This window comes from Odontesthes bonariensis, chromosome 14 (genome assembly GCF_027942865.1).
Source record: "Odontesthes bonariensis isolate fOdoBon6 chromosome 14, fOdoBon6.hap1, whole genome shotgun sequence".
Classification (NCBI taxonomy): Eukaryota; Metazoa; Chordata; class Actinopteri; order Atheriniformes; family Atherinopsidae; genus Odontesthes; species Odontesthes bonariensis.
The window spans coordinates 16,639,082-16,663,700 of NC_134519.1; the positions used below are offsets into that span (position 1 = coordinate 16,639,082).

The window sequence follows — 24,619 nt, forward strand, 5'->3', positions numbered from 1 at the left end:
AAAACACACCTGGTTGCAATTTGGATTAAAGTTAAAATGGTCCTCTGTTACAGCTGATTAATGACATTCTTAAAACAATGAAATAGTGTTTTAGTAATCAACATCCGCTTCACTTTCAACATGTCAATTTGAATGTTAATATCTACAGTTGTCAGCTGCTGGTGACACAGACACCCTGAACCTTTCCTCCTCCCAGGTCCCATTTTGCCCACGCCTGGACAGGTTCCATTACTCGTGTTTACCGAACAACCTTCCTGGGGAGGAATCTGACCAACCCAGACAAAAGACAAGATTAACAATGCCTGACTGTGCTGTCACAGAGATAAGCAGCTTAAAAGAAAGAAGCTACAGTACATCTTTCTTAACTGATGGAGGAAGGTGACTGCATGGAGAAACAAAGATGGAGAGGGTAACAAAAACAAAATAAGACCCTGAGGGCATTTCTATGTGAATGCTGTCTGTTCAGATGGAGGCTCTGGAGACCCGCTCACTTGCTCCAATAGACATATTTGTCATTAAGTTGGTGTAGCATTGATGCTGACCTGTTAGCACCTGTGTGACTTAAAACAAAGTGTGACTGTTGCAGAGGTTGATCAGCAAATGCTTTTGAGGTGCCCATTAGGCGGTTGCTATGGTACGTAGCAGTGGCGGGGGTATTTCAGGTCAGTCACTGCAGTCCACTTGATGGATGGTCAAACACCATAAGCAGACTCCAGTGGGAAGTGGCAGTTTAATGTTCAAAGACTAATAGTTTAAAAGGGGGTGTTCATATAAGTGAGTGGTGGCCAGTCAGATGGTCAGTCAAGGCCATTTGCAGCTCCTGGGTGGCATCAACAGATTGCATGAATGTGACCCTGGGTCAGACTGAGCGAGTTGGATCTTCACTCAGCGGATTCGAGAAGGCCAGGTCAGAGAGAAAATATGTGTGAGAGCGCAGGCACTTAATTGCAATTTTACCACAAAAAAATAGATAAATAGATAAAGGAAACTTACGATGTAGGACTGTTCCCAGGCGTGAAGGGACTTGTTTACCTCTGCTACATGCTGGATCTCTACTCCTCAGCAGAAAGTCTCAGCAAAGACATATCACTCGTGGATGCAAAGCCTGCAGGGGGAGAGCAGGGAGATCTATGATGAGCTCACTGTCGCTGAAGCAATAAAACAGTTTAGGTTTTCTCTGAGTAACCACAATTAAACTCAGTCCTGGCGTATTTCCACATTCATCAAGATAAAACAAGACATAATACTTTTAAAAAAACAACAACACTCAAAGCATGCTGTAAACGCAGACTGCTGCCATGCATCTTAACAGTTTAATCAAACAAATATGTCAACAAATGACTGTGTTCATTGGCATATGTTTTTTTCCCCCACGTGCATGAACAAAATATCTAGAAACAGTGAGGTGGATCATGTGAAAAACCAAAAACATCCATGCTGTGCATATTTTGGCACTTCAGGTCACCAGACAACATACTTATGCACAAAATGAGTGGAGGCGCTTATGGCCACTCAAATATGAAATGCAGTTAAAACCAAAACCTATGTAGTCACTACTACGAGGCTAAAAAACGTTATGCGATATGTTATGTGTTATGCGATACTACCATGGCCTTGAGCTATTTTCATAAAACACAGTTGGCTGTTTTAGTTAGTAACCGCACCCCCTACAAGCAGTCACTCTACTGTGAATAGATTTAGTAGTTACTTTGACCCTTTGACAAACTATTGTCTGGCCACTCAGACTCTGATATAACAGAAGCAAAGTTCCCTTCAAAATACTGACTGTCAAAATTTGGCCAGTCATCACCACTGCTGCTATTCTGCAAGAAGGTGGCCGGTCTGGGGTCCAAGTCCTTCAAATAGCAAGTGTACACAAGCTGCTTCAACTTGCATTTACTGACCCCACTGGTGCTCATTTTGAGAATGATTAGCTAGCTTGACAAAGTAAATAGTTAGAAACGTCAATGTGTCAGACAGAGATGTGTGCTCCTTTTTACCTTCAGAGCATCTGAATTGCTCTGTAAAAATGAAAGATCTGAGTTCAGAGAAAAATTTGTTTCTTAACACAACAAGGTCACGCTTTATCCTCCACTGGATGCGCCAACATGCGAGTCTGAACCAAAGCTCTCACTCTTTGCTAATTACCCAGGCAGTGGAGTCTTGAAATATGTTGATGTTTATCTGGTTGCGAAGGCCAGACAACACAGGAGGAGACGCAGATGGCTCGAGAGATGAAGATGAAGGAGCAGTAAATCTAGACACCATTACGGGCCTGAGGTACTTAATGAGGTCCTATTTCTCAAGTGATGAGATCGGAGGGAATGTTGATGGGCTGGTGGAGTTTCCAAGAAAAAGGACTTAGTTTAAATAAAAAAAGGATTCAAATTGATGGTAATAATTCAAGTTCCACTGGAGATGTCTTGCAGCTACCTGCTGCATTTAGGGTTTATTATAGCTTTAAAAGTTTAAAAGACATCTTCAAGTGCAGTAATCAGACCAAGAGTCTGATTTCAATGTTTTTTCATTACTCTTTGCTGGTATACTTGCAGACATTGTAGCACCACGTATGTTATCAGCAACATTGATTCACTTTAAACAGTAAAGGCTGCAAATAAAGATCAGGTCCAGCCAGTTTCCTCCGTTTGCTTATTCAAATGAAAAAAGTTATTTTATAATATTTGCAGTTATTGAATTATTCTTGCAAATGTTCTATAATGAGTTAGAAGCATGGATATTCTTCAAAGAAATGTGCAGTTGTCAGTTTAACGTGTCAGAGAGCTAAAGCACAAAAGCAAAAACGTAAAACGTAACGAAAACAGCGCTGCGAGTAACATTCCCCTCTCTGTAATGACAACCACAGTTTGGGATTTAAAGCTTTAGTTAAATCACATATTGTAACATAAACGTCCAGAGCAAAATAAACCATTTTACTGGCAATAAGTATGAAAAGATATTCCACTCTTTCCATCTGTGGGGTCTTACTTTTGACCCTGCCTTTTCTTTCTCTCCAGTCCTTCTTTTGTTTCTTCCTAAACTGCATAATTACATCACAATGTTTACAATACAGGGAATAGAGGCAGGATTAAACTAATTTCCACACTGGTTTGGCCACATTCTAGTCTGGCAGATGCTTCACATTGAAGTCAAATAAACGGGAAGAAATACTGCTTTCGCTTTATTGCATAGAAATCCCTGATGAAAAGAAGAAAAAGGTGTTGACACCTTGTATACAGTCAAACTTGACACTCTGTAGTTGTTTGTTTGCTAATTAAACAATTACTTGGAGCCGAAAATGAGTTAATCTAGGATTTAAGCTAATTATCATTATCATTATTCTTAATATTTTTGCCCCACCGAATAAGTACATAAAATGTGAATGGTGATTTGATAAATATCTAAATTGTTTTCATCTCATTGTTATGCTTTAATGTTTAAGGTCAATAGCAATAGTTTGTATGCAGGAAAGAGCTCAACAACCTCTTAACATTCGAAAAGACACTGCCCATCAGACATGAGAGAAAGGGGGATGGGGTTAAGAAATTAGGGGGAAAAAAAAGACAAACATCACTCCATGTCCTCTAAATGAGGTGCTAAAAGCCCATATCATTAATGCTGTACAAGGGCCACATGTGACACACAGCCAGCATTGAGTTTAAGTAGCTTCTCCTGTACCTTCCATGACTCCATGACCAGCTGACAAGCCCTTAAAATCCAAATGAAATGCAGTAAATCCCAAAATGTGCCAAAAAAATTATAAAATATAGTCCATGTTAAATGGTAAATCCTTCCAGGGTGAATTTATCCAGGCAGCATATATGTATGGAGCTTAATTCCTTTGCTGTTGTCACTTTTGGCATGATTCTCCACAGAAAGGACTGGGAATCCCTCTCTTTCCCTCAGTACAGCCAAAGCCCTCCTTCCCTCTTGGCCTCTCTATCTCACTCACATGCAAACAAACACATCCACACAGACCCCTCCCCCTAGTCCCCTGCACACTCCTCTGTCCTGTGCCATTTGCCAAGCAGGGAGGGAATTCACCGGGGGCTCATTCATCTCGGGCCTACTGACCCCCTGCGGTGACAGATGCTCTTGGAGGCCTGTGGAGTTGAGGGGGGGAACAAAGATGAGGGCCCATATCTCCCTGCTGCCACACAGCTCTGCCACGTGTGACCCTCACCATGTCAAGACATCCGCCATGGGCACCCTGTCAAGTGGAAGTTTTCATTTTTAAGAAAAGGCAGCAGTAGGAGTTGAGTTGGGAAGGGAAGGGGGGTGGATGGTCTTTAAATCCGACTTTTGCTCTCACGCTCAAGCTCAGTTCAAGCTACCACACCCAACATTTTATTGGGGCCAATTTAGACAGGAGAATCCATCTCCAGCAAAGTGGGGACAGGAATGTTGGGTCAGCTTGAGCATTTTGTCTTGGTAGTCTTACCCAGAATTGACCCCTTACAAGGCTTTTTTACTCCTGCTATAAATACCAGGGGCTCATCTGGTCAAAATAAATAAACGGATGTGCACCACAAATCAACAGCTGCAGGCAGATGTTGGGGATTATATGTCATTAGGGATCAGTGATATTGCCTTATCATTATGTTGCTAAAGGCAGTGAAGCAAAGAGCTCAGGGCACTCGATACTGGAAATTAAGTTAACAAGAGTAAAATGTGTACACATGCAACTACAAGTGCAACTGACTTACTTTACTAAATTTTAAGACAAACACAAAAAGTACAACAAAAACACCAAAAAAATTTCAACAAAGCTATAACAAAACAGAAAACACACAATGGCAAGTGTTTTTTGTTGTTGTCCATTGTGTTGTGTTTTGCTCCTCAGGGCCACCGTAGAAACACATCTGGCTGTACATTGAACTGGTACATCACTAATATTACATAGTGTGTAATGTTATTGTTACACATATGAAGTTACATGTACAGTATGTTGTACTCCATCGTGTGTTGGGCATCTGCATCTGTCATCCAGCAAACTAATTACTGTCAGGAAACGTCAGCAAGAATTTGGCAAGTAAACAGTAAGTCTGAGTAAACTCACATCTACTTGATGGCAGGGAAAAAACGCACACACAGAGATCCCAGGTTTCTCTTTAACACTAACGGTTTTGGTCAGAAAAATTTTGAATTGAGATTTGAGATTTTTTTCAGATAAAATATACCCCTAAAACTGAATTATTTCATCCAATCTTTGTGTGAATTGTCCCAAAATTCCCAACTCAAACTGCAAAATGACTTAGACAATGTCCAAAATCATTTTCATTACTTAAACCTCTGTTTTCATGATCACTTGATCCATTGACAAGATTCACGGAACCATGTGAATGATGTTCCAGTTCATTACCACAGACACGGTCAACAGTTGTTTTAATCAAGTCGTGTGCAGCTCTTCTCACTTCCTCTCCAATGGTTATATAGCAGCGCATTCAGTGTGAAGACCGTTGTAAACCCTCACATGAGCAAATCAGGGCCTTAATTAGTCCTAATTGAGCTTTCATGCTTTAAATTTTCTCAATCTGCAAATTTAGTCAAAACACTGGGCTTGAGTTTGTCAGTGAATTTTGCTTGGTTGTTGCTAATTTAGACCACATGGTAAACTCTCAGATTATATTTGACATTTTTAAGGGATGGGTAGTGGGCCACTCTATCTATTTGTTGTAACAAAAGTGAAATCTTTATAATCATCCATCAGATTGGAGCACAGCCACAAGTTCAAATGGGGGAAAGGAGCTGTCAGTGTGATTTATCTCCAAGCCCCTGACTTTGACGTGGCCCGTCTTAAATAGTCCATTTAAAAAGGAGATAATGAGTAAACCCAGCATTTTCTCCGGCCTCAAAAGACGCTGTGTGAAAAAACAAAAGAGTGTTGACTGAATACTTGCCCGCCCCTGAGCCCATCTTTTACTGCTGCATTGAGCTCAAAAGGGGACAAAGGGGAAGAGTCCCTGCGAGTGCCACCTGAGGAAAGCCAAGTTACATGACTAGCAGCATGATCTGGGAGATCTTGGGCTTGGAGCTCTTACATTTATAAGGGGGCATCTCTTTGGATTCCCAAAGGAAAGCTTTGTCTTAGCTGACTCAGCAGCTGCCAAACACATGATGGTTGTTTGGAGCAGCTGGGTCTGAACTACGGGAGAATCATCTATTGCAACTTGAAACAGCCGCTGTTCTGACACCCTAAACTAACTGACTTAACACATCACGCAGGACGCCTTCTATCCATTGCAAAACATGCAAGGGTGAGGCTCTGAAGGCCCACATCAGATAAGGTTCAATCGACAAGTAAGTGGTTTAAAGCTGTGTTGAGATGAGAAGGAAGTAGAGCAACCTAGGTGCAAATAAGCATGTTACAATAAGAAAACAGCCCTGGAGCTCAATGGACCAAAAACCAAAACAAGAAAAAAACCATATAGTCACCATGTGAAAATTCCCGTAACAGAATTTCCCTTTTCTACTAGGATCATGTGGGCTATCTGACGCCAAGGGTGCGAGGACTCGCACTTCCGTTTACTATCCGGGTGGCAGCCCGGAGCTCTAATTTCCTTATAAAAGCCCCACAAGGTTCTTCGAAAACCTCCATCTCCTCCTCCCGCTCCTCAGGACTACCTGCTGGGCCCTAAAGTGCAAATCGCTGCTAGTGAGGATAGCAGATGAGCTGAGGTCATTCATGGCTTTCCAGTGAGCCAAACAAACAAAGGCAAACATTCCAGTTGAATGCCATTGCTGAAGTCGGCAGCAACAGAGAGAAAGACAGGAAGAAAGAGACAGAGCAGGGCTCAGTGGAGATAATAGCTTGAGGGCATATGTGTGTGGGCATGTGCATGCATGTGCACGAGGGAGCGTGTGCGTTTGGGGGGGATTATCTGCGGAACTATAAAGTAGGGTGAACCAAGGTTTAAAAAAGCCTGATGTGACCAGAGGGAACGGGGGCAGGGTCTCGGGCTTGAGGAGGGGTGGACAAAAGGAGCATTTGGGCAGATGAAGAAGTCATCATCATTAAGCCACTGGAGGTTTACTGTCTAGTTATAAAACTCATTTCAAAATTAGGGGTGGGGGGATGCATGCGAAAGGGCAGCAGGCCTGGGAAGCGCTGGAGAAAAGCGTAGTAGCTTGGTGAGGAACGGTAGAGTTTATTCATTAGGGAACAAGCAGGCTTTGTGTTAACGCTGGGTTGACTGAAGTGGTGACCTTGCCACACACTGTGGCCCAGGAGTTTAAGGGCAAGGTATTTAACCTTAAACTAAATCTCAGCCACGGACAAAGGCCAGCGTCACTTCACGGCAAAGGTCTACCAAACTGATAACTGATGCAGCACAAATGGAAAACAAGCACAGTGAAAGGAAACCAACTCTGGATAACTGCAGACTTTAGCTCCTTATCTATGGAAAGCATTTAAAGCACCAAATATTTTAGTATATTGCTTAAAAATGTATTGTCACATGTCACTGTGTTCAAAAGTAAATGTGCATTGAAAATGTTGTTCAGTAAAAGTTACGTACTCATTAAAATTTAAGGAATTATATAATAGCACTAGATTAATTTACTCATACAACGATGTAAAAATGGGACACTGTTGTTGGTTCAGGTAGCTTATTTTGATTGTCCTGCATCTACTTTCAAACCAATTTTTATTATGAATTACCCTGCTGTTTTTTCTCTATGAAACAAGTGATTGTTTGATTTGTAAAAATTCAGAAAATTAAGAGAAACACTGTCAAAAACACAATTATCAAAATGGTAGTAAATATCCAGAAAATTGACATACATTGATCGGCAAGCGGTGCGCAAGTCCTCAAGTACCTTACTGTTAAAACAAAGTGATAATGTAAAAATGTACAATACCTCTATCTGAACTGTTGAGGTGTAGAGGAAGATAGTAAATTTACTTATCTTCCAGAACTGATGTCAAAATAGTTTATTTGAAGATCTTAGTCTGGAGATTGTGACTGTCATTTTTCAAAAACGGATAAAAACAACCCAAATGCATGATGAAATGACAATCGGGTCCAATAAAATATACAAAGAAAATCTAAAGGAAAAATGTGCATGTTATTTTTCTTATTTGTTTCTCATTCAAATAAATGACTTTCAAACTGTTTCTGATGAGTCTGCTCAAAACAGAGGCTACTTATTTTGGGTTTGTGTTATTATTTCTTATTTCAGGGAAAATGACACATTAAAACGTATGGCCTTACTTTGTGCATATTTTCCATTGAACAGAAAAATGACAAAATACTAGTAAGTAATGCTTCGTAGCAGACAACCTGGAGCCAAAACTGCTAGGTCCTCGATAATCTGACTACAAACAGAGATATTTGTTCCCATGGATGTTATGCCTGATTGAATAAAATAATGAAAGTGAAGGACAAGTGACAGTTTACAATGCAGTTCATGACTGTGTAATAAAACAGAAGGCCTGCCAGTGAACCAAATCTCCATTTTACTGCTCTGCTGGGTTGAACGCCAGTTCACCACAGTTGGAACAACAGGGAGTGAAACAGAGCCCTAATACATTTATTGACTTATTCAGGAAAGCCATATTAAAGGAGACAACAATGAGTTCTATTTCATACAGTAAAGCTGTCACTGGCGATGGTCAAACACCGGTCAATGCTAAAAGACGAGAGGAGGGAAAACATGGGCAAAAAACAAGGGAAAATTCTGATTAGTTTCCAATTTTAACTGGTCAAAATGCATCTTTAAAGAAGATCTTTTTTTTTTGTTGTAAGGCTGGGAAATCATCCCAGGGCTTTTGAAAAAAAAAAATTTTTTTAAAGAAAATATTCATTGATCCTTCACCATCATCATAGCTTTTTCCAACATCTGGTCCACACCTAATGGCTCATCCCAGAGTAGATCTTTGATGATGGTTGACCAGGTCTTGTCCTGGCCATAAACTGTTGTTTAGACAGCCCTATTTGTTATGGGGTGTAAAAGGAGAGCCATGGATCACGTTGAAAGGGCCAACACTATCAAAACATTTGCTCTTATCAGATGACAAAACCCAGCAAAGGGGTCAGGTTCCAGTTTCAGGAGCCGGCCTGAGCTGCACCCTATCCTCCCTCTGCATCACGGAGAGACTGAGGTTGTGAACCTAATCGGAGATTTCAGAGATGATCACCACAAAGGTTACAAAACCCCAGAGGTCAATGTAGGATTTGACCTAGTTGACTTTTGCATGCCAGTGGTCATACAAACATTTCCAATCACATCTAACATCATTCATCAGCAAGTCTAACAGGTTGGATTAACAACACTTTGGAAAATACCTGTTCAATACCAAATAACAACTCTGAACATTAGTAGAAAGTGAAAGAGAAGAGAATAAACACAATGTTTACTAACCTTATATGAGCACTTCTATTGTGTTGCAAAGCAGTACCTTAGGTACAGAGTAGAACGAAGAAAGTCAAAATACAGACCAGAGTCAAAATAAAGGCAAGAAAAATTTTAAAAGTAGGAGTAGGACTCAAACTCAAGTCTTATGCTTAGGAGTTGGGTTTGTCTTCCTCCTCTCTCCTGACATCATTACTTGTTCACGATTAAACACTGTAGAATTACATTTTCCTGTCGCCCTTCTACGATTGATGCAGCTGCAGTTCAGACTGATGCAGAAGGATAATAAGGTCCATGCAGCTGAAGAGCGTTGAAATAATACGGTAAATTGGCACCACTGTGCACTTGAATCTGTCACAAAGAGCTGTTGACCAAGCCCTCCTGGCTGACCAGAGGTGAGCAGCGTTGAATAAAGTACAGTATTAACAATTAGGTAAACACTGTTGTACTCTGCACTGGAAAGCAGAGTCATAGTCAAGTCATACCAATACCTGTGGAAAAATAGCATTTGTGGATTGATTCGTTAGGCCCTGTACACACAAACATGGGTGTTTTGATAACCACAGACTTTCCCATGCGTTTTGTGCCTATCTTTAACATGTAAATGCAGTTTTGGGCACTGAAACTGAACTTTTGGAAAACAACACTCCAGGAAAACTTTGGCTTGCGATGTCAGATTGTGCACCCCCATTTTGCCTCTTTGTTGAATGGCGGGTGCCTAACAAGACTTTTTTAGGTTTGCACAGAAATGTACAGCAACTTGCAGACTATGCTGCGTAGAAATATGGAGTGCACTGCAACATAAAACAATACTCCACCAAAACATAGCCTGAAACCAACACGGGAGGTGGATTAGCCCTGATCGCACCTTGAGCTGGTGGGAAAACTTGGAGAACGAGGTGGTTTTTGCTGAAGAATGGCGAAAGAACTTCTGTATGTCCAGGACATCATTATTTCATGTGACTGAGCTGCTGAGTATAGTAGATGTGATTATAATGACATAAGTTTCGATAATGAGCTTGAAGCCTTCTTATCGTCATAGACTCATAGTCATCATTGCTGATATGAGGTCAAGATGAGGATTGTGATAGCAATGAGGAAACGTTGCACATTAATCTGACCAATGATTTGATGTCAGCTTCCGATATTTGATCCACGCAAAAACATTCAATATGTTGCTTTGCAACTGACAAAACATCCATTTACTGACTGAAGGAGGGCAAATCAATAGTCAGTGACAAATCAGTTAATCATACTGTTTTAAGAGAGAAGAAACTTTAAATGATTTTGTTGTAATTCTTAGTCCAAATGTGATATTTGAAGGAATATATTGTTAGCCCGATTCTTTCATTGGAAGTCCAAGGACAAGCTGGAGAAATCGTAAGTTAAACAAAGTATTTATTAGTGGTCACATGCAAAGTATAGTAGCGCTGGACTCGGAGTGACAGAGCTTTCGCATGAAATCCGTCAGACCAAGCCCCGATTTCCGGAAACATTTCATATTTATGTCAACCTTTATCTCACAGAGGTTGTACTTACACTCGACAAAATATAATTGGACAGTTGCTTAGTGACATGAGCCGGCCATCCACCGTCATCGCCATGTTCTTTGGATGCGATAAACAACGTGTTTGTGTAAGTGTTGTTTTAGGCGTGTATCTACTGTCCCAGACCTATCTGACCTAATAGAGACGCTTTATCTGACCTAGTTATTTTATCCCGCTACGTCATCTTAAAGTCTTGGATATACATTGCGTTTATATGAGCAGAGTGAAAAAGTACCAACTACGAACATAAGATTATTTAGTAAAATACAGACATGAAGTCTAAGAACAAAGCCAATTCTAACAATTTTTTTTGTGGTTTATACTATTAGTTACAAAAAAACCGACTACTTAAATCTGTCAGGTATGACTGATATCCATTTGAGATTTAGAATAAAAAGATCAATTATTTTACATTATATCCAGTCAAGTTATTAAAGCCCAACTCAGCTGTACTAAATTTCAGCTTAAAACATTTTTCCTCTTAGCTTTCTTCCCAGTTCTCACATCAGACACATTAACTTCCTTTTGCCACACAGGACTACCGAGCACTCCAGGAGAGGACACATTAGAAAGAGGCCTCTTGTCTTTATCAGGCATCCAGAGAGAGATCCACTTTACACAATAGAACCTCTCCTTTCTTTTCCTCCCTGAAAAAGGTCTCAGCCACCTTGAAACTATTTGAGTGACAGCGTGACAAAGAGGCTTCTTTATGTCCTGACGAAGGAGCCTCCTCCTCTTTCCCTCTAAACTTCCTTACAGGGCGATGAGCTGTATCCATCGTGCCCCTCTTCCTGACCCCAGGCAGCACTGGTGCAGCACTGCTGCATCAGCAGCACCCCATCCCCCATTACCCCTCCTTACTCTCTTGCCACATATCTTTCATTACCCACCACCCTCCAGATTAATAAGCACCAGGTTGCCCACGGTGACAGGACCCACACTTAAATCCCATCAGTCCTCTCTACAGCAGAAACAGCCATGGCATCAGCAGGGCTCTTTTTGTCTTAATGGGACAATGGAAGCAGAGTCATCCTTTGTTAAGGACTTGACCCCACACACAAACCTCAGTGATGAGAAAAGGTGACAGTAAACCTATTCAGGACTTCATCCTGAACTGATCCCTGCAAGAGACGGGATACTCTAACTGACAGATGTGACAGTAATACCCTTTGTACATCAGAATTAGCCTAATGACTAAAAGAGGGCAACTAACTAATTTGCCTATGAAAAACATGGTTAGGGCAGTGATAATATAATGGTTACTTTTTTGAATCTTTGAACACTTTCTTCAAATTCATTGCAGACCGAGCGAGGTTTGAAAAAATGCTATATCAGAGATGGGTGGGATATGTGGCTCAGATGACAAAGAGTTGCAGAGATTGCAAATATAGCTGTCAATCTTTCACTGCCTCTATGCTAGTGTCAGAAAAGGGACAAAAATTAAGTGCGCAAACCTGGGTATCATGTTTCTATCGCTGCCAATCGGAGCTGGAGTCGATAAATACCTTGCAGTCATTTGATTCATTAGAGTGAATAGAGATTGTTCTTTTGCTCACTGCAAAAGCCAGATGTGAGTGGGTGTTTGAGTGCTTAAATTAAAGGGTCTTTAGAGTCAGCTCCCTCGACAATGAGGTGCTTCAGATAGAGATGGTGGCAAAAAAAGGTAATCAGGTGCCAAGTGATTTGGACCAAAAGAAGAAGCCTAGTGTTGTCGTTTTTCCCCTTTCTTCAGATGCGATATAGCCACCTTTATCCAAAGAGTGACTAAAAAAAGAATTACAAAATTGGATTTTCACTTTTTCGAATGAATTAAAAGATGAAACAGCAAATTAAAGCCAAAGTGTACTACTGTATCATGAGCATAGCCAAGTATAGTTTATCAGTCCTGTTGCTCTAGTTAGATATTAAGAAATAATGTATCTGTCACAGAACATGGAAGACCAGGTGGTCGGTGGATGAAGTTGAACAAAAAGGTTTATTTAAATCGAACTTAAAAACGCTGCATGAGCAGGATAAGCAAAAGCCAAATTTTAACTGAGAAGAAACAGATAAGCGCATCTACTGAACAACAAGGAAGCTGCAAAAAACACCAGTGACAGAAACCAAACCAATGATCCAACAAGAATCAACTGAAAGCCAGGGTTAAATATACAGAGGGAGTGACGAGGGAATTGAAGACAGGTGAGCGCTAACCAGTAATGAAGACCAGGTGGGGCACGGAAAAGAAATAAAACTCAGCAGAATACACTGGGATGAAGCTCAACAAAATAAATGAACTAGAATACAAAGCATGAAACAGGAACGATTAAACCAAAACAGAAAAACATGGACCGTGACAGTTTTAGTAACACAGCAAGTCTCATTGTGAGTTATCACTAAGAATTTCTTTGTTGTTCTTTTATGTTTCATGTGTCCTTTTGTGGCATTCAATCTCCTGAGCTTTAAACCCTGCATCATTCGATGTGGTGCCAAGCAAATATAATAAAATCCGAAAAAAAACGATATACCTGATGAAACATGCTATTTTCACACAACTTGATGACAACACATGACTCTTTCATGTTGCTGCCAGCTATCACATTGTGATGGATCCTCTAATGCTCTGTGGAAATACATCCCTTGAAATGTACTGGAGGGGTGCACACTGCTCTTGAAAAGATATTCCCTCGTTTGTTGTTTTTTTTACAATTTTGAAGAAAAACTTCACACATACAGCTAGTTACTGTAATACACACATGCAGTAGAGAATCAATAATTCTTCCCTGTTTGCTTTTTTTTTCAGATTTTCTGTTTGCCTGTTTTATTTGTAGCTGTACTTGAGTTGCAAATGTGCACACAGAGAGCACACAGAAGAGTAAGAGAGGCAGATTGAGGGAGAAAGACCTCCCCTGCCACAGAAGAACATTGAGTCCTCACAGTGGAGAGCTGGGTCTTGGTCACCGTAGCCTTGGACAAGCTGCGACAGCCTATGGAAAAATCTTCCGCTACAGTGCGGCATCTCCCCCACAATCCTGACAACATCTACACATGATGACCTTGTGCTGTATTCTGAATCGGATGGTGTCTGTGTTTGTGTGTATCTGAGCTGTACATGTGCTCAGAGGCTAAAATGCTGCTGGGGAGATGAGGGATATCTGGCTGTAAGCCTGAGTGTTTCCAGCTGTTAGCACATATTTGATCCTTTCACATAAATAACACTAAATCTGCAAAACTGCATGACATTACTGAGACACTCATTTTTACCACAGGCACATAAAGTTGGGGTTTTAATGATAAATCATTTTAAATGGCCAAGAAGATAAAGAGAAATGTTGCTTTATCTGAATAACTGTCCAAAACCTACAGAAAAGAAGTAACTCCTCATGTAGGAAAAGCTAAATGTACCTGTTTTCCTTAAAAAGTGACAGAGGATGTGGATTTACAACTTTATTTTTTTTTACAGTTAAACATTAATCTCTGAAGTGTAAATAAAAAGTGTTAGCTGATAATTGTAATTTATCAGCATAAGATCATTTTTTCTGTCAAGCAGCCCCCAGACATTGGCCCATTTGAATTGGGGGAAGGGGAGTAAACTGACAGCATAACAACACCTGTCTGTCAGCTATAGAATGCAGTTGTGGGTGTGTCAGGAAAGCTCTGGCTTTGCAGTGACAAATTCATACCAGATATACAGAGCTCAAACCCCCTTATGGGAGTGGGAAAGATCCCCTGAGTTTGCACAGATTTGTAAATGTAAAGTTGCTACTTTATACTGCTCCTGAGAAACAGCTGCTTTGGCGACTCATTTCCACACAGCTTTGAGCTGAGTCTCTAATAAATGGACCATGCCCCCTATTGTTCAATGTAAACATATGCATTTTTTTCACAACTATTGAAGATCACAGAGATTCTCACGAATGAATACTGAAAGACGCCCAGTTGACTCACATGTGCGCATAGAGCTACATAAAAGAATCCACCTGTCAAGCAAACGAGATTCAGGGTGCATTTACTTTTTGTTGTGTTGGCTACATGGAGTAATTTCCATGCAAACATTTCAGAATTTGTAAAGATATCAAGTTAGAAAATTTAACTGGTTAGATTAGCCATAACCACACAAAGTAATGGTCTTACAGTAATGTGTAATGTTTGGCAAAACTGAACTTGGTTATATATATATATATTTTATGCTCTTTGTAATTAAACAACAAAAAGCATGTAGATACTCCACAATTACATATGATCTACAGTTATTGTTCTGCTTCTCAATAACAGATAACAGACCAATCAAGTAATCGTTTGACGGTGAATCCCTATGTGACATAAAACAGCCATCTCAAAACATTTAGACCCCTTTTTTTTAATCTAATACTTATCTGTGACATGAGTCTCAAAATAACAGGCTGATAGAACATATCATGTGTGGTCATGTTTTGCACAAATGGAAACTTCCATTTCTGTTCTTTCTGTGCACCTCAACAGTTGTCCAACACATTAACTGAGGCGCGTAATCCAAAACAGAGTACCTCTGAAAAAGATCAATGGATCTGTTGCAGGTTACCCAGCCCAAAAAAAGCATGATAATCGTAACATATGAGAAGATGATCATCAGCGAGTCAAAAATTCAAGAAACCACAACTGTAACAATGAATTCAGCCTAAAATTAACCCATTGGCTTTCCCGTAGACTATTGTGGTACAATCTTGCCTGTCGGACAGCACAGACTGTACTCTTTTAGGAGAGCACGTATGGTGCAGGCAGAAATTTCTGGCCGCAGGTACTGTTCCAATGGAGCTGGCATCAGTGAGCAGGGAGGGGGCATACAGCTGTACACCGAGTGAGAACACAGTGTTCCAAAACAGTGCTGTGCAAGAGGGGATTCTCGGTTGGATGCTTTCCAGGTTTCAATGGCAAGAATGAGGATATATTACTAAGTGCTCTCCATGGAGCTTTGCACACACTTTGCTTTTTATGAGCTCATACTGGTGTAATGGAGCCTGCAAAGATACAAAAGGTTGGTCTAAAAAAGAGGAACACTGAAGAGTGAGCGAGTCCACACCTCATGCCACAATGCTGCCATGAAGTTGTTTCTGCATTAACAGCTCAACTAAGAGAACAAAAGGCTGAAACTCCTCCTTCAACTTGACATGCCGTCACTGCTCCACAAACCCACGGATGCTCTTGCGCCTTAAGGTGACCCTTTGACATTGCCCGTTCCCTGATGAAGGACTTGGGCGCACAGCCAGACAAGTTTTTTTCATTTCTGTCATAGAGTTATTTCAACTTAGATATGCAGATGGAATCTGTGATCTGTGCCCATTTTAGCTTTGTATTTACTGCTACAAATAAAGATGTATGGACAGGCATGTTTATTCATAACGTTACAGTGAAAGATGGCTTCAATAAACTAGGGATTGGGTTCACTGCACTTAGCCATTCGGTTCAGTAAACCAAGTGATCCAGCGGTGACAGACAAGAACCTGCCCTGCATGTCGGAATCACAGATAACAGGACAAGAGGAAGTGCCATCTACTGGGGACGTGTTTACTCCTGCATAAATACACACACACACACACACACACACTCTTGCACACGAAGTTAACAGCCCAAGCCTCCCTTGCAACAAAGAGCAGGATGTTCAGGCCAGTCTTTTTGGATGTACTCCTACATACACTATGTTTCACCTTCCTGACTGTAAGTTCCCTCCATGCTTTCATCACTCGCAATCTGAGTTCAGTGACTGGGAGAAGAAGAGGCTTCTTTTTAAAGTGAATAGAATTTAATCTCCAAAAACCTTTCCTTTCTTCCTCTCTTGAAAGCAGGCTGTAAACACGGAAGTGTGAAAGAGACTCGACCGAAAGCATAAATTAATGGTCAGGTTTGTAAATCTGGGCGTTATTTCTTTCCAAATTAAATCAGTTAAATAACTCCAATAGCGCCTTTAAATAGTGCGTTAGTGTGAGCTCAACCTGAGACTCAAATGTGCTCTTGATTTGTTTATCAAATTGCAAGGAACAGAAACACGAACCAAAGTTCCTTACCCACAGATATTGTCTTCACAATCTGTAATACCGACTGCAGAGTAAAAGAAAAAGTTGAATTAAAAAAAAGACACTACAGCAAGGAAATGAGGCCGAATACTCCTCAGCTCCTTACTATTTACTTTTTAAATACAACTTCAGAAAATAGTCAGAAAGCAAAGAATTTAAAATATATCAATTAAAAAGCTGGAGTTATACGTACGTAGGCACCATGTTCTCAAATGTTTACAGTTTGTATGCATTTGTAAATAAAATTAAAAGGGGGGAAAAGAAGACAATAAGCAAAGAAAAATAAAACAATTGCTCCACTTCCTGCAGGTGAAACTAAGATATACAGTAACAGCTGATGGTGGAGGGGTTGGAGGAGGAAGCCCCTCCCCCACAAAAGGGATCAATGAACGTAAATGGAAGAGGTCACAGACCTTTGACATCTCAATTCAGCTGGGGGAGGGGTGCAGGCCTTTGTCAGATTGGTTTTAATGATCCAATTGTCGAGTCACAGAATATTATACAGTACTTACAGTTTGATTCTCATTTCACTCCATGATGTGCAGACGCCACACATATGTTCATCTACCAATCCTTTTCAGACATAAGTGCGAGTTTTGGATCAAAATAATACCATATAATGTTTCCCTGTATCTAATGTACTGTCTGCACCCAGCTGCCTTGTGTAGCTCCTCATCACTCACACGTCCTTTTGAACCTTTTATCCCATCTCATCCTCATCTCCAGACCTTATCTGTACCTTCACTCCCTCGTTTTTCGCGATTAATTTTTTTTTTAAGCAGTTTTAGTGACTTTTACGAGGAAAAGGAAGAGGACCGTAAGATATTTAGATTTTTCACGTTTCCATGGAAATCATATCCACTACACAGCTAGCTATTCAGCTCATACATTAACGAGCAGTTCCAGGTTCACACTCTGGCACAGTGAACTACTCAGACTACTGCTTCTGAGTAACAGAATGTGATTTATAGTCAGTGAATATTCTTCTTTTATTACTACGACCCAGACCTCTCCAGTGAACAGAGTGTTCCTGGCATGCTTGGCCCTCGATAAAAAAAAAAAGACAAGTTAAATGTTTACAAGCATCCACGTGGAACACATTTAGCTCTGCACACGAGCACAGAGATGTTATTCTAAATCGAGTGTTTTAATGAAAATGGACATCGAACCTTTTTCTTATCGCTGATCTTCAGCGACCAAACTGAGTTAACAAGTTAATTATACATATAGGAAGCTGGTTAAACCATCCAAACTCAACTGAATGCTTCCTCCTCGCGTGGAACTGTTACTATAAAAGCACATATCTCACTGCGAAAAATCTTGCAAGATACTTGAACAAATGTTTTATTTCTTTTTTCTTTTTGTTCTCAGCAAACACATGCAGTTAAATTGAGCTTTTATATGAATGTGGATATTCTTGACAATGGTGGGGAGAAAAATAGGTGTGCTCCAGTCTGATATTGTCATCCCAATACTGACACAAACACTTGGGCTTAAATGTGAGATGAAATCGATTAATGATGTGAGGCCAGTGTTAAATTAATAACTTGAATTCTCTCGCCGAGGAAGAAACTTGGGGTCATTCTTTTACGTTCGAGGCTAGATCTAAATATTGGTTTTCAAACTTAAAGACATAAATATGTATACATTTACTGCTATTCATCATATGACATGCTGTGAGGTTGTTAATAAACAGAAATTACTTTTTCTTGCAGAAGCAAAAAGTTGGAAAGAATGTTAGAAATGAATATACCACTCTGAACAGAACCTCGAAAGCGAACTAAAGTGAAAACATTACATCACTGTTGAGCAAAACATAAATGCTAGCAAAAACAGAACTCAATTAACCAGATAAACCCCATCAAGATTATCTGAACCCCTCATTCAAGTAAATACAAGGCTTATATACTATAATAGTATTAGTGGGGCAAATAGATGTTACTATGTGTCTTTGTGCCCCTTCTGCCTTGGAGGTTCCTGTACTGAGACCAGGTCAAATCTGTTATAAGAAGAATAATGAGAGCAATTTTTCAAAATGTAGAGCAATCAGTGCGTTGGCTGCAAAGTCTTGGATGAATATGATGTTTGTCGTGCTTCATTCCTGTTGCATCAGGTTTGTTCGAGCTGCACCTAAAATCTTCGGGAACAAGTTCAAAAATACCACTGTCAATGACTCATTAGGATGTCATTTACGATCTAAATTACTTTAAAGAGGCTTTTTCCTCTCTCTCTCTCTCTCTCTCTCTCTCTCTCTCTCTCTCTCTCTCTCTCTCTTTCTCTCTCTCTCTCTCTGGCCTGGTGAAAGTGGTTATCTTAAAATTTTCTCGAGTGTGAAGTTGGCCTTACAGTTTTGCAACATTTGCTGATAAATATGGTGGGTGTTCTTTTTTCCTGTTGTAAGTTCAAACTAACAGCCTATTGGGCTTTGCCAACGACATTTTAGACCGTTCACTGAATTGTATTTCATACCATAATATGATGCAACGTTACGGATTAAAGCTCCCAAAAGTATGTATAAAGCAGTAATTATTTTTGCCAGGAGCACCAAGAGATACCGTGCTTTACTCACTTTTGATTTTTCTTAAGAATACTTGACTAATGCCACTAAAACATTTACCGAAATAAGTCAGACTTACTTTTGACAGAGTAATCTTAGAACGTGGTGTTGCTGCTTTCCATAAGAATCAAAATACTCTCTCCACCACTGATGTTTAATTGGCTATGGTTAGATCACAGAGTTGTGTCAACAACAGTGGGCATAAGTAAGACCCTAAAAAGAGTGTCCAGACTCCTGCCTTGGCAATTTGATGGATGACCCCTATTTTGAGGGACCACCTGTTTTCTAGGTTTTGTCACGGTGCTGTCAAAAAAAATGCTAAACAAAAGCCCTGATCTCTCTATTTGGGATTTTTGTCCCTTGTTGCCATCTGCACTCATGATCAGCAAAGCCCGCAGTCACAGAGAGGTGTTTTTCTGAAAGGAAGCATCTGTCTGCACTGCTGACGAGTCCCTGTGGTGTTCCTTGATCTAAATATCACAAATGATCCATGCAGATGTTTAAAGTGAAAGACTTGCTTCCGAGATCAAGATCTAAGAAAAATATATGTGTTTCAGGGGATAGTTTAAAACGCAGAAGAAATCGAAGCGCCGGTACTAACCAGGCTGGTAATCAATTGATTTATTGTGACTCTGAGCACAAATCCCAGGATCTCTCACTCTGGTTTGTCATAACAGAGAGCAACGACAACACGGATGTTAACTTTCAAATGAACATGCACGAAAATAAAGAGAAGAAAAGAAGCACAGAGGGCCAACTAAGCAAATACGGAGCATCAGCAGCAAAAGCAGAGAACTGATGTGCTGTAAATTACAGCGAAAATAATGAGAGAAAATAAATCAATCTGTTACCCCGGTGACAACTGCCTCATGCACAAATGGATGTGAAATAGTTATCTATGGTTGGGCTTTGTCGAGAGAGAAATGTCACGTTGCATTTTTGGTCCACCTCTTTGCTTCACAGCAGGTCTTCTACACAATAAAACAAATGGGAATGAGGTGTTGGGCGGAAAAAAAACAGAAAGGGAAGAGAGGAGATTGTTATCATAACAAGATAGCAAAAAAAAGCATTTGACCATGCAAAAAAGTTTCATCATTTGAGGGTGATTGGAAATGAGCAACAATTAATTTCATTTCTTAAATCCTAAATTGCAGAGGATATATTATTTTTTGAGAAGTGGTAAATGGGCATGTGTACGTTTACAAAGATTTCCAAAAGAAAGTAGTGTAACGATCCATTTGTACATTTTGACATGGCAATGTATCTCAAGGTGTCGTCTTGTCAGGCAGTTTTGACATGACATGATGGGAATCACGAGCTTTGAACAGCATGACATGTAAGCCATAAGCATGTAGATTTTTGTAACTGGCTACTTGGTAACATCTAGACCTAACCATGTACATAAATCTTAAATGTCACGGGAAAGTAAAGAGTTGCAAGTAGGAGGGAATCAGAAAAATTGCAATAATTGTGGAAAATGTTCTGCAAGACCTCTGTCTAACAATCTTTGGCATGAAGGTCTACAGATTCAGAAGAAAGTCAAATGTAGTAACTGCATTTTTAAAAAATGTTTTGTCATGAAACAGCAACAGTGCTGTGCTGTGCACAAGCATGCATGTAACAAGACAACATGTCCTGTTGAAAGGGAAATAATGATGGTGGGATTCATTTGTGACACATTTATCCAACAACAACAAAAAGACTACTCCAGAATCGTCAAAACAAGTGTGTCACTTTTGTTTGCCATTTATAGAAAATATGCAGCAATGACACAGAGAAATCACCAAACGCCATCAAGTCAATACTCTCACAAAACAAAAAACAGAGACGTCTCCCTCAATGCCGCAGAGAGAAACCTGTCTGAGTGCAGGAGCAGTGTCACAGGGCATTGCTTATCTCCTCCCAGATTAAGTCCCAATTGTTTGCAAGAAACAAAGGCAGCTAGTGAGGAAACCAGCCCCCTAAGGGCCAGATGGTCAGCGTTCTGCGGCCCCCTGCCCCCTTCAGCCCTTGCCCTCTGTGACAGGGCTGCGCATACCACCCAGTTAATTCTCAGTATGCACCATTAACCAAACGTGCACTCACTGTACTACCAATATGACTTTAGAGGATGTATTTGGAGTTGTGTTCTTTTTACACAGTGTTTAGGGGGCAGATTATAACAGAAAATTGAACAACTTAAAAGCTACAGTTCCATATGTGAACTGTAAGTTCACATCTGGTGAATTTCAACTCTGCTGTGGCTGGGAGGGTGTTGTAATGCGCTTGCAGTGCTTCTTAGCCTTCTTTGAAGTAAAAAAAAAAAAAAAAAAAAGAAGAAGATTATGAGAAACAGAAGCTTAAATTGGGATAAACTGGTTTGCTTCTACTTACAAACCACCTAATACATATATTGCTCACTGTTATCTGACTTTATCTAAGCTGCTGAAGCATGTTTCAACACCAAGCCTTAGGCAACTGTAGTTTTCAAGAGACAAGCCCTTAAATTAGTGGGCTGGCTCCAGACGACCAACATGACGTGACTATATTAACAATGACTGATCAACAGAGGTGGAATGAAAAATGCGCAAGAGATAAACTGCTAAACGTCCCAACTTATTATTCCCATCAATTCAAAATAACTGACTTAAAAGAGTATTTAGGCTACTAACAGTCTGTTACACTTAAACACTTAAAGTAGACCATTACAACCAGTTGCAACACCAGGCATTGCTTATTAATTTGCAAAAAGCGAACAAACGGCAACAGTTTTTTTGTTTTTTGTTTTCCAAAAGGCGAGATTCCCGCATCTCAATGAGGTGACCGAGCTGAACTGACCCATCCCCAAATACCCTCCTCTGTGCCATCACCTGCTCACATTTCCGAGAAAAATCGTGGTGAAACAAACTTTAAGCATCTGTTCAAGGCGCGATTGACAGGCTGCGACCGCGACGCGAACAGCATCGCGTATTCTTGGCGTGTGAGGCTTTACAGGTGTTTACATGCGAAGACGAGCGAAACAGTCCCGTGCAGTCCTACCTTATCACGTCTGAAACGCGCTTACGCGGCCATGTCCGTGAAGAAATGGGGCTGTGGGTGAAGTTGTGTCCCTGACTCCAGCGCCACCATCGATGCTGCTCCAAAGCACAGCTGATCTGATCTGCGCACCGTCACTGGCCTCCCGAGTGACGTCCGCTCAATACTGTACGATTGTACCATTTGGTTGAGTACAGCGGAACTTCAGTTTGTTACTCCAAAGGCTGCTTAGAGCCTTTGAAACAGCTGATGGACTGTGCAATAAAACATGGAACATACACAACCAAAATCAAGTTTTGCTTGAAAACATGCCAGATTTAAATATATGCAACAATATACTGTAATATTTGATCAGCCTACCTGTTGACTATTTCCTTTTTTAATTGTGAGGATCAATCTATGCTTTCTTCAAATTTATGCACACAGCTTGTGGCTGTATTTTTCCAAATATGTGTTTAGATTAAACAAATAAAAAAAAGTCCCACCAATGGCAGAAATATAGAATGAGCTCAACTGGCTCCAATGTATTATTTTATACTGTTTTGTGTACAGAAACAACGGAAAATTACGGCATGTTGAGCAGAAACTTGATCTATCTGCCAGAAAAGTCAAGATCACAGTCAAGTTCCTGCAAAAACTCGCGAGCTCTTTGCATAAATGGTAAAACACCGCCCTCTGCCGGTGTCGTGCCAAGGCGCGCACACGGCAGGGTTGGATCCACGTTACTACGCTTTGATTTCACCCACGTGAATGGAAAGAAAAGCGCACATGAAGATCTGCGTGTGTCATATCAGTGAGCCTTTGCAAATTCTCTTTAGGAAAATACACGCTTTAATAGTTCAGAACCGTGCTACTGTCGTGCCAGGATAATGACACCATGGTTGGGTCAGCTGGATATGAGATACACGCGAATTGCAAACCTGCACACGTTTTTTTTAATCTATTTTTTTTATTTTTTTTACCTTTGGTCCACGTTTCCTATGCAAACAATAACACACTTTCAGGTGCTATTACTGATACAGAGCTCCGCAGTTTTTGTCTTTACCAAAAGTTAAGCGGAGAGACAAATTGTAGCAGATCGGAGCCTGACTTTTCCTATGCGAGAAAAAAAAGAGATCCTTTTTTCTATTGCGCAAAGTGTGTGTTGAAACATCAAGTGTTTTATTTTACAGGTGTGTCATATTGTGCTTCATCCTTCTGGTGAATAAGGATGGGGTGTGGCCTTTCTTTACAACAGTTAATCAGGGATACGAATTATGGCAGACTTTTCATTTTCCCTCCCTATAATGAAGAGTGTGTGTTAAAACATGTTGTGTTTTATTTTACACATAGGCCTATGTTAAATGGTAAATATGGGGACGTTTTTTCTTTATTTATACAGATTCTGGCAGACTGGACTTCTCAGTCTGCCAGAATCTGTATCCCGTTTATAAAGAACAGAGGACACCATAAAGTGTTTTATTTTGCACTTTCTTCACCCTTAATTACCTTGTTGGAAATGGTCAAACAACAAGAAAATACTGGTGGTCACTCAGTTCCTTAGTTCCCTGAAGTGGTTTGTTTGGGTTTTTTTTTTTTTTTTTTTAGTTCAGTACATAATTCTTTGGCCTTGGAGGTGGTTTGGAGCTGAGATAGGATATGGTGGGTTGTGGTTTGGAAAACATTACTTTTAATGCTTTTTAGTGTTTTGTTTTAAACATTATTGAGCAAATTGTCACATGAGTCATGGCCACTGTTTAAAACAAGTTACATAATATAAAAGTATATTAATAAGCAGCACTGCTCTCAAACGACCAATCAGACTAAATCCTTTTGTTTATGAAGATAAAACAAAAAACAAATCGCCTGGGTGTCTATGAATATAACTTTACAGTGTCACCGAAGGCCTTCACTCCAGAACCAGGATCCATCGGTTGTTTATATCACTGAAACGGTTCAACATTAGAGGATCGTTAAAGTGTTTGTTTGTTCATTCTTCCTTTCATTCCTGCGTGGATACGCTTTTGGTGAGATCTGAACGTTTACATAAACATTTGTGAACAGCAACGTGTTGCCTGTGGAATCTTTGAATGCGCCTCAGCACGGCGCATGCGCAATACTTGACATTTTGAAGTAGCTTC

At 40.3% G+C, this 24,619-nt stretch overlaps 1 protein-coding gene across 6 annotated transcripts in view; it reads right to left on the minus strand.

Moving 5' to 3' along the window:
• The window catches only part of greb1l (GREB1 like retinoic acid receptor coactivator), a 47,844-nt gene extending 25,236 nt beyond the window's left edge, over positions 1-22,608 (minus strand). For 4 of the 6 annotated variants that reach the window (XM_075483172.1, XM_075483171.1, XM_075483170.1 and 1 more), the window contains exons 1-2: positions 22,503-22,608; positions 994-1,105 (exon numbers count right to left, since the gene is read on the minus strand). The gene's annotated coding sequence lies outside the window, so the exon portion shown is untranslated. Of the gene's footprint in view, positions 1-993; positions 1,106-3,675; positions 4,632-20,335; positions 20,456-22,502 lie in introns of those variants that run through there. The other 2 variants (XM_075483168.1, XM_075483169.1) reach the window with 2 other exon arrangements.
• Positions 22,609-24,619: the final 2,011 nt, after the last annotated feature.